Genomic DNA, 12,156 nt, shown 5'->3' on the forward strand with positions numbered 1-12,156 from the left:
ATAAACATGTTGCTCCGGAATTCTCCACACAAGGATTCTAAGAAGGATAGTCCCTTAAAAAGCCAGGGGATTATCAAGGATTCTCCTACGGAGAGGTGTTGTTTTACTGATGTTCACATAGACAGAATTCGTCATTGTTTTCCGGCGAATGCGGTTTTCAAGTCCTTCACACCTACCGCTCTGAGTGATTCTGTTTCGGATACCTGGGTGGCTTTTCCTGCTACTCCATTCACCATAGGGTATTCATATCCTTTTCCATCCTTCACCCAATCCTTCTTTTCTTTAACCGGCATCTCTTATACCCAAGCTATGCCGATGATCTGGAGGGTTCTGTATACCTTCGAAAGGATCATTGAGCAGAGAGGGATTGATCTGGGGATGACGGAGTTGGCCGAGTTTTACGATCTTACCACTTTTGGCTCTTACCGGTATCTGCTGAAACGGAAAGCCGGGGAGGATCACCCTGTCTTCAAGGTCACCAAGAATGATACAAACTGGAAGCGTCGTTTTTTCTTTGTTAGAAGGGATTCCATCCCGGATGGGAAGGATCTGCCCAAAGAATGGGCCACTCATGGTAGGATAGAGGATCCTCGAAGGATCACTATCAGCCTTGTCTCATATAATGAGGATCACTAATATCTCTTTTTATTTCTTGTACAGCTATATCCATTGCTCATCTGAAATTAAGCCCTGCTGCAAAAGAGAGAGTTCTAGCTTTTAAAAAGCTTACTCCTGAAGTCAGAAGTTTCCAGGTCACCGTCCAAGATTCTCAAGAAGTATCCTCTGCATCTGCCACTATGTCAAGTAAGTATCCTTACAGAAAATAAATTATATGTAGGATTGTTTGATTAATAAAGCAACTTATCTTGTTTTTTGATTGTGTAGGTGCTGGAAAATCTGCTAAGTCTGCCAAATCTGCCTCCTTGTTTGGGATTGATGATCTTGCCAAGGTCACGTCTTCGAAGAAGAAGACTTCGGTTGCTAGTCCTTCTGCTTCAGCCCCTAAATTACCCATTAGGGGTAAGGGAAAGAAGAGGAAAGTTTCTGAGGATCTTCAAGGATTCCCCCTCCTCCGTCAGCAATTTCTTGATTCTGTCAACGAGGTCAGGATCACTGCCCCTGTTGGTTATCCTGATGGTTTTTGAGGATCACCCGTGTCTGACGTTATATCCTGTTGTTTTTGCAGAAACTTACTGAAATAGAATCTTATGTTGGCCACGTTGAAGATCAGGATCGCCAGATTGCCGACCTTCATCAAATGGGTGTGCTGAAGGATCTCAAGATCACTGATCTTGAGAAGAAGATCCGGGCCGTTAAGGATGAGGCTGTCAAAGCATTGATCAAGTTCGATTATGAGAAGCATGACATTACTCAGGACGCTAAAGTCTCTGCCGCGATAGCTATGTACAAGATACAACTGCAGATGGCCACGGAGGCTCAGGATCCTTACTTTGATAAGAGCACATGGGACATTGAAGGCTGGAAGGCAACGCTAGCAGAGTTGGAGGATGACGATGATGTTGAGGATATCCCTATGCTTGAAGGTGGAGATGCCGGTAAGGATCAGGGGGAGGCTAGTGGAGCTGGCGGTGATGGTGCAGCGAAGGTTTGAGCTGCAAGATTGGGCAATGATGGAAACTTCTAGACATAGCCGGAGCCCAATTTTTTAAATTTTGATAGTAGTTTGTGGTGTTTGAAACAATTATGGTTTGTAATCTTCGAACAATAGTTTTTAGGGTTAAGGATCCTGGATCCTTTGAACAATGGGTAGGATTGCAAAAGGTGGAGGGATCCTCTGTTTGGGGGATGAAGCCTTTGTGATCCTGCCGCTTTAATTTTCCTGCACAATGCTAAGACCGCATAGACAATGGACACCCTTTGCCAACCCATGTGGACGGGCCACGTTTTGCTGGTAGAAATGTGGGTTGGCAATTTTGACAACTTTTTGAAAGGGTTAACGATCCTTTTGTTTAATAATATAACTTTAATCTTTCTGGCTTATCTTGTGTTGTTATCCTTCAATAATCTTCTTATTTCTCAATTGCTATATTTGTTAAAATAACAAGAGTTGAAAAAGTGTTTAATAAACTTAGGATATGATCCTAGATCAAATATCCTCATATTGAAAATTCTCAAAGTGTTTTAGTTCAAGGATCATAGGTTCGGTTGTCAAAGTATAAGGGTTGGTTAGGATAAAGAGTATAATCAAAAATAGTCAAGGATCATACCTGAGGATCCACGTTAGGATCCTAACCTTCAATCAAGACAATCATAGATAAGACTTTGATAGTTAATAAGGATTAAGGACCCTTATATGTTTAGACTTCCAAAACCTGAAAAGTGAGATATAACTTGGGACTAAGCCAATGTAAAAGATAAATTAGTAACTGGGGACATGCCCAAAGGATAACTGGGGATGATCCCGGCGGATCACTGGGGACAAGCCCAAAGGATAACTGGGGACAAGCCCAAAGGATCGTATGTAAACTGGAGTATGGCCCTTCTCTGGCGACTATCCAAACTTAGTGACATGAAAATGTCAAAACCTTAGCTAACGTGAAAACGTTAGAAACCTTAGGAACGGATGTATGGTACGTCTACCATTATACGTAGGATCCTAAATATAGCCAGTACGATGAGGTTGTCAGCCCCGAAAGTGGGTACTGGTCCCAAAGACGTGAACTATACCAGGATCATCGTGCGCTGCTGGCGGAAACTGGGGATAATCCCAAGGAAAACTGGGGTTGGACCCAAGGATCTGTGGTGCTTTTGGAGATCTTTGACGATTTGCTGAAGATACCTGAACTATCATAACTCAAATGGTTTGTGAGTAGAGGATGAAGGATACATGATCCTTATCCTTAGGTAAAAAGTAAGAAAATGCAATAGTTTTAGGATAAGCATATTACCAGAGTTAGGATCACTGATATCTCCGGGATCCTTCAAGGATACTTCAATGTAAGGATCACATGCATGAAGGATCATGTTCACATGAAATATTTCTTTAAGTGAACAGCATTCCAGGCTCTTGGTAACAAGTTTCCTTCCATGGTTAGCAACCTGTATGCCCCCTTTCCTGCTTCAGCTTCAATCAAGTAGGGGCCTTCCCATTTTGGTGCTAGCTTCCCGTCAGCAGGATTGATAGTATTTTGAAATGCTTTTCTCAACACCATATCTCCGACTTGGAACTTCCTTATCCTGACATTTTTGTTGTAGGTACCAGCCATTCTTTGTTGGTAGCTTGCCATCCTTATTCTAGCTAGATCCCTGACTTCCTCAATAGTATCCAAATCCTGAGCTAGGATTGCAGCATTTTCTTCAGGATCACGAGCAATTGTTCTAGCAGTTGGGATCACCATCTCTGTTGGGATCACTGCTTCTGCCCCAAATACTAAAGAGAAAGGTGTTTGACCAGTGGCATTCTTGGGAGTTGTTCTATCAGCCCATAGCACATAAGGTAACTCCTCTGCCCATTTCCCCTTCTTGGATCCTAGCTTCTTCTTCAGATTGTTGATGATGATCTTGTTGGATGATTCTGCTTGACCATTGGCTTGTGGATGAACTGGTGTTGATGTTATCATCTTGATTCCCCAACTGTCACAAAAGTTAGTGGTTCTGCTTCCAATGAATTGGGAGCCATTATCACATACAATTTCAGAGGGAATGCCAAATCTAGTTATAATGTTTCTTTTAATGAAGGATATGACTTCCTTTTCTCTGACTTGAGCGAAGGCTTCAGCTTCTATCCACTTAGAAAAATAGTCAGTCATGGCAAGCATAAATACTTTTCCACCAGGTGCTTTAGGGAGCTTGCCAACTATATCCATTCCCCATCTCATGAATGGCCAAGAGGATGGTATTGGGTGTAAAAATTCAGCTGGCTGATGGAGGATATTGCTATGTCTTTGGCAAGGATCACACTTCTTAGCATACTGTATAGCATCCCTTTTCATGGTTGGCCAGTAGTATCCTGTTCTAAGGATCCTTGAGAATAATGCCCTGCCCCTAGTGTGGTTTCCGCAATCTCCTTCATGGAAATCTTTCAACACTTCCTCGATTTCAGGATCCTCGATACATCTCAAATATGGTCCTGCAAGAGATCGCTTATATAATACATTATTCAAAGTTGTAAATTGAGATACCTTAATCCTGAAAGCTCTAGGATTTTCTCCCGTCGGAATCTCCCCATGTTGCAAGTATCTCACGATTGGTGAGATCCATGATCCTGAATAAGATTGGGCTTCTTCACTAGGGATCATTGCAGTATCCTCTTCTATTTCCATGGCCACCTGATTTTCAATAGCAGGAGCCAGGATATGGATGATAGGGATACTTATATCTTCTGGAATCTTCAAGGATGATCCTAGGTTGGCCAATGCATCAGCCCCTGTGTTCTCCTCCCTTGGTACCTGTGTCAAGCTGAAAGAAACAAAAGAGAGTGCCAATTCTTTGACTATCTCTAAATATTTGGTTAGTTTTTCACCTTTAACAGCATAGGATCCGTTAAAGTGATTAGTGATCAATAATGAATCTACATATACTTTAAGATATTTTACCCCCATATCCTTAGCAATCTGTAAGCCAGCAATTAAGGCTTCATACTCAGCCTCATTGTTAGTTGCTTGGAACTCACAGGCTATGGAGTGGGGTATTATGTCCCCCTGTGGCGATTTTAGTAGGATCCCTAGCCCTGTGCCTTTGATATTTGAGGATCCGTCAGTGTGTAGTATCCAAGGATCCTTGGTCTCATCCAGCTGCTGGACCTCCAATTCCGCTTCTTTTTGTAGATCACTACTGAAATCAGCCACAAAGTCAGCTAGTGCTTGAGATTTAATGGCTGTTCTTGGTTCATATCTTATATTATGGGCACTAAGCTTCACTGCCCACTTAGCCATTCTCCCTGACATCTCCGGTTTCCTGAGAACACTCTTAATTGGAAAATTAGTTTTAACAACAATAGTATGGGTTTCAAAATAATGCCTTAACTTAGTGGATGCCATGATTAATGCAAGAATAAGTTTTTCGAGGTGTGAGTACCTGGATTCGGCATCAAGTAAACTTTTACTTACATAGTAGATAGGATATTGTGTACCTTCATGATCCTTAACAAGGACAGCACTTACAGCGGTTGAGGATACCGCCAGATATAAGGATAACACATCTCCTTTTTCCGGTTTTGCTAATGCTGGTGCTGAGGACATATACTCTTTTAGGGCTTGTAAAGCATTCTCATGCTTCTCAGTCCATTCGAACTTCTTATTCTTCCTTAGGATATCGTAAAATTCTCTGCATTTCTCTGAGGATTTCGATATGAACCTGTTCAAAGCTGCTATCCTGCCTGTCAGTCTTTGAACATCCTTGGCATTGGCAGGAGATTTGATATTTATTAATGCTTTGATTTGTTCCGGGCTTGCTTCAATGCCCCTCTGGGTTACCATGTATCCTAAGAACTTTCCTGCCTTAACACCAAAATGGCATTTTGAAGGATTAAGTTTCATGTTGTAATTATCAAGGATATCGAATGCTTCTTCTAAGTCCCTTAGGTGATCCTCAGCTTTCTTTGACTTGACCACCATATCATCTATGTATACCTCCATAGTTTTTCCAATTTGATCTTTGAACATCATATTTACCAGCCTTTGATATGTTGCACCTGCATTTCTTAGTCCAAAAGGCATGGCAATATAACAATATAAACCGGTTGGGGTCATAAAGGCTGTATCCTCTTGGTCAGATGGTTCCATCTGGATTTGTTGGAACCCAGATGATGCATCCATAAAGGTCAACAGTTCATGCCCCGCTGTTGCATCCACCATGGAGTCAATGTGGGGTAATGGGAAAGGATCCTTGGGACATGCCTTGTTCAGATCAGTGAAGTCGACACATACCCTCCACTTTCCGTTTTTCTTTTGGACAACAACCACATTGGCTAACCATTTTGGATACTTTACCTCTCTGATCATACCTGCTCGAAGTAGTCTCTCTACTTCTTCTTGGATAATGGCATTCCTTTTTGGTGCAAACTTCCTCCTTTTTTGATGGATTGGTTTGATAGACCTGTCAATGCCAAGTTTGTGAGTAATAATATCCTTAGATATACCTGTCATATCTTCATGTTTCCAAGCAAAGGTAGATTTTCTTCTTTTGAGGAAGGATATCATGTCTTCTTTCATCTTGCCAAGGATCCCTGATCCGATATAGATTTTTGATTCAGGATCACTAGGATCCAAGAGGATTTCATCTACATCTTGTTCCCTTGCCTCCAAGACATTCCTTGGAGGATACTGTAATTGCTATTGCTCCCTTGGCTTCGAGGTTGGCTTCATAGATGAGGTATAACAATCCTTAGCCTCCTGCTGGTCACTATCGATCTTGATTATTCCCCATGGGCTAGGGAGCTTCACACATTGATGGTAGGTAGATGGGACTGCTTTCATATCATGTATCCAAGGCCTGCCAAGGATAACGTTGCAACAAGATAAACAGTCAATAACACAAAATTTTTGGTAATTATGTAATCCTTCCACGTAGATTGGGAGTTTGATGTCCCCCAGAGTTTTCTTCGTTTCCCCACTGAATCCTACAAGCACGGAGGATCTTGGTGTGATGTCTGATTCTGGGATTCCCATCTTCTTCAAGACATCAAGCTGGATAATGTTCACTGAGCTCCCTCCGTCAATAAGGATCCTGCGGACAAAATGGTTAGAGATAAAGAGAGTGATAACTAAACTATCATGGTGAGGATCCTGAATGTTAATGCGATCATCCTCATCAAATGTTATCATCTTCCCTTCTGAGACACTTGAGGTTCTAATAGGCCTTTCTCCATTATCCATTTTTTATTCTTTTGCATGTCTTTTGGCCGCTGAAAAGGATGTACCACAGATGTCTGATCCTCCGGATATAAAGTTAATCACTTGTGCGTTTGCCGGAGGTGCTGGAGCCTTTTCAGGGATCCTTTCAGGATCCTGGGTCCTTTGCTTTTTTCTCCCCAACAATTCTTTTAGATGCCCCTTGCTTAGCAGGTATCCAATTTCTTTTCTTAAGGCTATGCAATCTTCAGTTAGATGCCCGAAATCCTCATGGTATGCACACCATTTGGACTTGTCTTTAGTCCCGGATGGTTTATCATTCTTCCTGGGCCACCTAGCTTTTTCACCTAGATTCTGCATTGCAAGGATTAGTTCATGATTATCAACGGAAAAACAATATTCTGAGATTGGAGGATATTCTTCACCATCCTCTTCTTGGTCAACAACATGCACATTCTTGTTCTCGTTTCTATGGTAGGATTTGAACTTGTTGCTTTTGAAGGAGGATCCTTGCTTATCTTGTTTTGAGGATCCTACTTGTCTTTCCTGGATCCTCTTGTCATCCTCTAGCCGGATAAACCTGAGTGCTCGAGTTCTTACTTCATCTAAATTCCTGCATGGTGTCATAACAAGATCATCATAGAATAATGAATCCTTAAGCAGTCCCATTTTGAAGGCTTCAACAGCCGTAGCCATGTCCAAGTTGGGAATGTCCAAGGATTCTTTACTAAATTTAGTTATATAATCCCTTAATGATTCATTATGATTTTGAGTTATCCTGTACAAATCACTAGTTAATTTTTCAAATTTTCTACTACAAGAGAATTGGTTATTGAATAAATTAACTAAATTGGCAAATGAAGTAATAGAGTAAGGGGGAAGACTTAGCAGCCACTTAAGAGCTGATCCAGTAAGAGTGGATCCAAATCCTTTACATAGGCATGCTTCCTTCAATTTTTCTGGGATAGGATTGATCTCCATCCTCTCCCTGTATTGTGCTATATGCTCCTCTGGATCCGTTGTGCCATCATACAACTTCATGGTAGGGATATGGAACCTTTTGGGTACCTCTGCATCACAAATTGGTGGTGCAAAACGGGATACCTTGTGGCTTCCATCCGCAATCTCTGGGATAGGCTTGACTACCCCTGGAACACTTGAGATCATATCTTTTAGCTTCTGCAACTCCCTGGCCATAGCATGATTGGTACCTGTATCCTGCATGGATCCATGGTTAGTGGTAGGATAATTGTTTAAAGTGTTACCTCCCATTGTGTTCAAGTTAGGCAATCCATATTGCTGGGGTTCTGGAACAACGGAGGGACCAGTGGAAGCAATGGTCTGCATTGGAATGAAGTCCCCTTGATGGACATCTAGACTTCCTGTTTGCAAACTTTTTAGGGATCCTGGCATCTGTAAGGATCCTGGTATCTGGGATGATCCTGGAACGAAGGAGGATCCGTGAACCTGGGATGATCCTGGAACAAAGGAGGATCCCTGGCCCTGGAATGATCCTGGAACAAAGTAGGATCCTTGAAACTGCTGTGCCCCTGGATAGGCTCCCGGATTCATAAAGGATCCCATGTATTGAGGATAGGATCCTACAGGCTGAAAATGTGAGTCTGATGTCTGAGTCATTGCTGCCGAGTTGAGATGTGATCCTCTTGACTCCCCTATGATTTGCACGTCCGGGATCCCTGATGGCTGGGAAGTGATCATTGGAGTATCAAAGCTCAAGGATTTGGGCATCAGTGGAGAATGATCCTCTGCCGCTTTCTTTTGTCTTTTGAGATCTCCAATTTCCCTGAGGATCCTTTCGTTAGTTTCATCTTGCCGCTGCATACGATCCTTCATCTGCAAAATTAAAGCAAATACATCACTAGTACTGGGAATAGAAGAATTCATAGCAGAAGAAGATAGAGGTTTAGAGAAGGTGGGAGTTGATCTCTTCTCAGTATTTTTCTGAGATCCTGCCGGTGGAGGAGGCAAGGTGATCTGTGATGAGGTGACTGCAGACATCGCCGTGGACGTGTTCTTCAATGATGAAGCCATGTAACTCTTTCAAATGATTTCGAACAAAAGATTTTTCTTATGAATGAAGCACCAATTGCCCCACGGTGGGCGCCAAACTGTTTTGGTCAAAAATCACACAAGGATAATGTAACCAAACTTTATGTAAACGGGGTATGATGCTTGGTTAATTATGAAAGTAAAGGATCACTTCTGTGATAAAGATGCAAAGACACAATGATTTATACGAGGAAAAAGCCCTTGATCAATGTATGATCTCCGGCATAAAAAACCTCGGGTGATGGCAACTACCGATCACCAACTTCAATATAACAAAAATATGATTACAACTTTGGATGATAATGAGCTGAGTACAAGGATCACTATTGCTTTTGGTGTCTAAGTGTATGAGAGTTGCGTTGTATGTCGTGTGTGTTCTTCCGAATGAGGAAGAGTGGTATTTATACATGTGTAGGTGACCTATTTTAGGTAGCTAAACTAATATTCAGCTCATTACCCCTTTAGGAATGAGATACAATCTAGCCTAAATAGCCGCCCATAAATCAAGCCTAGTTTCCATATCCTATGCAACGTCTTTCTTCGATTAAGCTCTTGCCATATTTGTGAAGACGCGTCCCTGGATCATGATGTCTAGAGCATATCCTGCTAGATGTTCCTGCAAAACAATATTGTATTGAGCGGAAGTGGCCGTTAGTATGAGGATCACCATAATGTCCCATGATCCTGATCCTGAAGTTCTGCTGAGGATCACTGTCTGCCAAAGAAACAAGGATCACTGGTTAGGATCATGTGTAAGGATCACCTATAATAAAAATCCAGCCCTAACAATCATGTTTTTAAATAACATCTAACAAGTTTTTCATATAATATTCATCATAACTAGATCAAATATGCAAGTAATAAGCTTTAAATCATAACATAAACAATCTTTTATATCATGATTTTTAGTTTGCTTCTTTGTATTTTCATCTTATTTTGTATGATTGTTTTAGTTATAACTTGTTCATTAAACAATATATACATAAATAAGCATGAAAAAGAGATTTTGAAGGCTCACTTCTAGCTCTTGTGGCTAGGGATGATCTAGATGGTGATAAAAGCAAAGAAAAATGATGATCTTGTTGCTTGAAAGCTCTTGAATGAAAGGAATCACTTCTTCAACTTGTGGTTGCTTTAGATCCTCCTAAGTTCCATCAAACTCCATCTTGATCATCAAAGAAAAGCTAGAAAAATGAAGGTTTTTGGTGGGTTATTCTTGGCTAAAAGATGATAGTTGAGAGAGTTTTCTTATGTGTGTGTAATGTAAGATGAAAAATGGAAATGAAATGGTTAGTGATTTGGTAACTAGTTGTTAGTACCTTTCACCTCTTTCACCAACTTGTCCACTTGGTAACCAACTTGCAACAAGAGGTAAATATCTAGATTTTTTAACAAGTGGGCAAGGGGTAGGGCCCACATGTAACCAAGTTTGGGGGGGGGAGTGTCTCCATGTTGTGAACTTTTTTTCTAAGTGTTAAAGTGTTAGTTTTTATTAGAAAGTTGTTTAGGAAAGCTTAGATGGTTAAGTGTTTAAGTGTTTAGAAGGTTTTAAGCGACCATTACTAGACGAAAATGATCCAAATAATGTTAGATTGTCACTAAAAAAAGATTTGATATCGTTCGGATATTCGTTTCGCTTTGTTTCCGTTAGTCGTTATTCGAACGCTAAGCTTGTGTAACTTGTGTGAATTGATGTAGTTATTGGTTCGGATGATACCCGAAGTTACCCTCATATGAATTCTATGTTAAACAACACTTTTATATGTTTCAAAAAGATTAAAAGGCTGATTTATGCAGAACTTATGCGGAAAAGCGTTGAAATTGTCGCTTTTAGTGCTTTTCAGGCAGTTTTAAGTGTTATCGGACTTCGGAAAGGTTTTAAATCAAACCCTTGCATTCCTAGTTATGGTTTAATATATATTAGATGTTGGACTTTCGTCTGAGTCCTAAAGATGTCGTTTAGATGGTTTCTGCGGATCCTGCGTTTTCGTCAGAATACTAGTTTACTAGGCGTTTTTCTAGTAGTTTCGATGCATTGTTTAAACTGTTTCAAATGTATTCAATAAAAATGAATCATGTGCATCCTAAGTAAGTATTCCATGAGTATTCTAAGTGTATGTTACGAAACACGCAGTTCGGGTGTTCAAAATGCATAAAAATGAGTACTTTAAGTGTATGAATGTTGCCGGAAAGTGGCAGTTGTCACATAATCGAATCTTTTAATTTGAATACTTTAGTTGTATTATGTGGAGTACCTATAATAATCGCAGTCTAATCGCATGTTTACCGCTAACCTATTTATCGCTAATCGCATCGCAACCAGAACGGTAGGTTCTATATATTGTTTTACGTATGTGTGCTATCTATGTGTTACTTGTGCATGCTTATATTATGTTTGTAGTGATTAATCGAAAACGCAATCGCAACTCTATCGCAATGCAATCTCATCGCGGACTGGAAACACAAGTTTAATTATGTTGTTATATGTTAGTTATATTACTTGTGTGACTATTGTATAAATATATCGCATCGCTTAACCGACACTCGCTTAAACGAATCGCAACGCTCAAAACGCAACTCGCCAGAGCCCATCGATCGAATGACCATTCGATTGAATGGTCATCCGTGCGGATGACCATCCGATCGGACTGCCTTCCGATCCACCACACCACACCGCCTCTTTTTCTTCTTCACCTATAAATAACACCTGTCACATCACTTGAACAGTGATGTGACAGCTCTGGTGTGACCCTTCGACTTCTCAGCCTATTTTCTCTCGATTTCACGCGATTCTTGTAAGTTTCTTCCTCAAATCTTGTACTTCTATCATCTACACACACTTCTTCATCATTTTCACCTTTGAATCTTAACTTTTCACCGTGAAATCACCTGATTTGAGGTGTTCTAGGATGATGTCATCATGGGGGTTCTTATGAACTTCAAGATTTGGCTTCATTCCACCAAGAACAACTCAGATCTAAAGGATTTCAACATGTTTAAACACTGATTTCGCATAAATCTAAACATTTTCAAGATTAGAAGGATTGAAAGTTGATTTCATAACTTTCTTTCAACTCTTTTAAACTCATGTACTAAAACCGATAGAATCGGAGCTCATTCAGGCCTTCCACTCTTTCTCTAGTGATGTGTCGGTTTGAGATCTGATACCTATCGATGAGATAACCGACTTAGCGGGTTGAACATGGAGGATCGTCAAAGATAGTTAACTGATCAAAACGGGGTGATTCCCACCTGATCGGATAACTTGGACTTG

Source organism: Helianthus annuus, chromosome 4 (genome assembly GCF_002127325.2).
Source record: "Helianthus annuus cultivar XRQ/B chromosome 4, HanXRQr2.0-SUNRISE, whole genome shotgun sequence".
Lineage (NCBI taxonomy): Eukaryota > Viridiplantae > Streptophyta > Magnoliopsida > Asterales > Asteraceae > Helianthus > Helianthus annuus.